At 37.2% G+C, this 4639-nt stretch overlaps 1 pseudogene; it reads left to right on the top strand.

The window, feature by feature from the left end:
* The first annotated feature begins 582 nt into the window (after positions 1-582).
* LOC107138391 lies at positions 583-1143 on the top strand (annotated as a pseudogene).
* Positions 1144-4639: the final 3496 nt, after the last annotated feature.

Genomic DNA, 4639 nt, shown 5'->3' with positions numbered 1-4639 from the left:
ATTGAACCTCTGAAACCATGAGCCAAGATAACCTTCTCATCCTTTAAGTTCTTGTCAGGCCTTTGGGTCACAGAGACAAAAAAAGCTAACTAAATAAGGCCCTAAAATAAATGAAAATTTAAGAGGGGAAAAATGAAGATTGTCTACCAAATGCTGTAAGAAAAGATAAAAGAAACCAAAAACAAAGCCAGTTGTTTCAAGGAGTGCACCATTAAAAAAACATGACATAAGTCAGGTGTAGCAGTGCTACACCTATAATCCCAGCCACTCAGGAACTTGAAGCAATAGGATCACAAGTTCAAAAGCAGCCTCAGCAACTTAATGAGACCCAGTCCCAAAATAAAAAATAAAATGGGCTGAAGGTATAGCTTCGTTAAAGAGCACACTTTGGTTCAATCCTTAGTACCAAAAACAAACAACAAAAACATGACAGACATATCATGAATGAGGACTGAGTCTCATGTACTTGGCAAAAAGAAAGCTACTAAACATCCCTTTAAGAGTAGTGAGGTGTGAGCCAGAATGTCAGAGGCTGAGGGAAGCTGGTTTTAAAAGCTGTGATATGAAAACAGGAGAAATGAGATGGTAGCTAGAGTGGGTAAAGTGAGAAGGTTTTTGGTGAAGTTTGGAAGTAGACAAAAATCAAAGAGGGGTGAAGAAGAAACTGAAGATTCTGGAGATGAAGATCAAAGGTGTGGGAACAAGATTGTTGAGAAATAGGGAAAGGGATGTGCTCTGAGGCACAGGTGCCAGTCTAAGCCCTAGAAAGGAGAAATCCTAATTGTTAACTCCTGACATCTCCCTGAACAGGATGAGTTACAAGGTGGATTAAACTCTCATAAAAACCAAACAAAATAAAAAAACAGAAAAACTATAGTACTTTTGCCCACAGAATTCTGGGAAACCCTAGATAACCTGACATTCTGACATTTCTTAGCACCCACCTCTGTTTTCACTCTCTGACATCGATACACCCTGACTCCATTCTTCTCACGAGAGTTTCAGGATCAAGTGATTCCTGTCCAAAAAACAAAAGCAAAATGTTCCAGTCCCAGTGGATTTAACAGAAACTGGCAACAAAAGTACGTATAAGTCAGAGAGGAGTCACTGGAGAAGAACTAAGGCAGGTCTATAGGAGTTGCAAGGAGATGGCCAATATATTGCTATATCAAGGTCACTGTCATGTTGCCTTATTAAGCTGAAAATGTCAGCACTATTAAACAGTTGGACATAGCTTGGGAATCTGGTTTTTGTTTCTATGTTCTGTATAAGTACGTAGGTTCAGTAATTTTTAACCCTTTGTGGGGAAGGGCGATCTCTGATCAATGTGACTCTTCTTGCTGTCATCTAATGTCCAAAGCCCTAATATACAGCAATATTTCTGTTTCCTTGCTCTTCGCTTCTTGCTGCTTCAGGAAGATTGCCCTGAATAAGAGGGCAAGAGGGCAGGAGAGGAATCAGGGATAAGCTGTGGGTTTATATGTACAAGGAATAGAAGAACTCTCCATGGGGGAGAGGAGGGGAGGCAAAAGTATAACTGAAGGGCAGAAGGCATTGCTAAGGCTCACAAAATACTGGAGAGGATATAAGCCCTAGAAATGGCTTGGTCTCAAATTCAGTCTCCTCTTCCTAGTTAAGCCAAGTTTCATTCATCTTGTTCTATCCATGTTGAGGGTATACTGTTTACCTCACCTGGCTATTCAAACAATCTAATAACCTGATGGATTTAAGTAAATAGAGCACTAGGGCAAGCAATGTAGGTAGTTATACTTATTATATTGATGTTGTACAGTAGATATTTTTAACTCATGAAAAAATATCCTCAATGTGTCTTGACTCTGTTATTTGTTTACCATAAATATTCAGTTAACACTGTTGACATTTCAGTGATTAATTAAGCAGTTCTCTGTGTAAAACAAAGGAAGGTTGACCAAAGGTTAGAGAACATATCTATCTGCAAGGATGAAATGAAAATGCAAACAACTGGCCTTTCTCCATGTTTGAATGTTCTTTTCTCTTTTGGTGCATACTGGGACTTACTCCATTCTCCCATCTTGTCACAGTAGAGGTCTGCAATGAAGAAACAGTAACTGAGAAGGTTTTGACCCTACAAGATGAATCCCCAGGGGGGAATTCTCAATGAAACCCCTGAATTGCTGGATGTTTTGTGAGGCTATGAAGGAGGCCCATGTTCCAATGTATGCATAGACCTTTAAATTTCTTAGTGTAGATCCATACCCTAAACTGAGACAGATTGACTAAACTGTTTTTTAGGATCAAATGGAACATGCCTATAAAGTAAATTAATCTCTTAAATGCATACCACAGAGTATCCGTAACCTACTTTAATTCTAACATCAAGCCTGCTGTTGAATTACAGCCTTTTGATACAATTGAACTGTTTTTTTTTTCTCAGAAAAACTAGTTCAATATTTCAGGCATTTACTACCCAGAAATTTAAAGGTTCTAGAATTTGTAGATTACATCTTTTATCCATTTATCAAGGCAAAAGAAAGTTTTATGAGTAATTCTCAGAATAAATGCATAAACTCAGTATTAAGATGTCTTTTATCATGACTGGGGATTCAAACATCAGTCTGAACACATTCTGATAATCATTGGTAATGTGATGGTGGATCAGCTTGCCTCAAGTTTCACACTACAATCAAGAATTCGTTCAAGTGCAAAATGGAATGCAGTCTTAGTGATCAGGATACATCTGCTAAAGATAGCACACTCCTTGCCCATCTGATCCTCCTGGTGGCAGTTCACTGCATACTGAGTCCTATGACTTCAGAGCTATAAAGGGTCTGGCAGGAGCTTTTCCCTGCTTTATATCATGGCTGGAATTAGTTGATAACCCAATCCTGGGCTTTGGGTTAGCTCCAAGCACTACTAAATTAAGTATTATTACTACTCCAGATGGTGGGGGAAAAAACTTTTTTCTTTTTTCATTTCTTGGGTTTTGGGAGAGTATGGGATTAGGCAGAATATCATTGAAGCAAATATTTCCTTTGCTTTAAAAGAAGGAAGAGCATACTCCATGAGTCAAAACTTACAAAAACTGTTTAAAATATAACTAAGCTAATAATGTGAAGTTAACATGGCAAAGCTACTATTGTGAAGTTAATTTGGCACATGTTTAATGATACACATTATTATTGTGCTACACAGTAATTAGGCATAAATGGCAAGCAATTAATATATATGGCTGAAATTAGAAGTTTTACATAGCCAAACCAATTCAAATTGATCTTTTTCTACTCGCTTCATTAATTTTCCATTTTCTATAAACAGTATCAACATTGACAGCTTTCTGACACCTGGCCTTAAGAAACTCAGTAGAAAATTATTGTTCTGTTTTAAAAATGAACTTGACGTCTGAAGAAAGTGATAAGCTTACCCTGATTTGAATACTACGCAATGTCTAAGCATGTATCAAAATATCATGTGGTACTCCATAAGCAGGTATAATTTTTATGTGTCAATTAAAAAGTAAATTAGAAATGTATTTGAAATCCCTCCCCCATTATGGGTGTGTGTGGCTTAACTAAACCATGCAGACACCAATACCAAGTTTTAAAGGGGTACTAAATAAATTCACTAAGGAATCTGAGTTTCTGCTCCACTCTTCCACATGGCCCTGTAGCATGGGTGGTTGAAGTTTCTATGGCTGAGTTTTCTAATTCTCTGATTTACAGGAAAAGAAGAGATGCAGAAAATGTGGCAGATATGCATGCCTCAAGCTGTATCCTCTGGGATTCCAAAGGTTTCAGCTCTGTCCTGCTATCATTTCTGGTAACATTTCCTGTCTCCAGGTTCTAGGGACCACCCCTCCCCATTACTCCTTCAGACCTAAGGCTTGTGCCAGACTCTGCTCTCACACTGGGTGCATTGCAGGGGCCTGAAGTCTCTTTCTATCTACTTCCTAAAAGGGACATCAAATTCTTCACATATTTTCCAAATTTGAATATGCTACCTGTTTCCTGCTTGGACCCCGACTAATTCAAAAGTTATGATTTCACCTATAAACATGTATTTTGTCAGGATAAACAAAAAGCAAGGTTATCATAACATCCCAGTATTTCTTGTTTTACTTGTACTGTGTGTATGTGTGTTTTTTGTTTTTTTTTTCATTCTCTCAATCTTGGTTTGTGGAATGTAGTAGAAACTAAATATCAGCTTGAGTTAACAAATGAAATCTATGTAATGTCTAACATTTTTGAGTTACAGTTTCTAACATCAGTATATTCCAGTGAGACACTCAATGATTAAATCATAAATTGTATATAAAGAATTATGACTCCATGGTGTGAGAAAGCAAAGAATAGAGAACACGCTCTAATATACAAGCTACCCTATGAATTTAGAAACTGCCCATCTACCTTGGACCAAAATTTTATTTTTAGAGTTTCTTACTCTTTACATTGCCATCATTTTGCATTTTCATTCACATCATAGTCTGATATAATTATTTGAATCACCATGGTAACTGTTTTTTCTTGCACAGAATATATGTTTAATAAATTCAGTTGAACAACTGATTACTGAGTAATCAAAAAGATCATTTGATGGGTTGTATAGATAATGGGTTGGACAGGAGTGATTGGAGGCAGAGATTAGTTAGGAATCTATTGCA

The sequence above is a fragment of the Marmota marmota genome, unplaced genomic scaffold, assembly GCF_001458135.2.
Source record: "Marmota marmota marmota unplaced genomic scaffold, marMar, whole genome shotgun sequence".
Taxonomy (NCBI): domain Eukaryota; kingdom Metazoa; phylum Chordata; class Mammalia; order Rodentia; family Sciuridae; genus Marmota; species Marmota marmota.
Note: the sequence above shows the minus strand (reverse complement) of the source record. Positions and strands in the feature narration are given on the sequence as shown.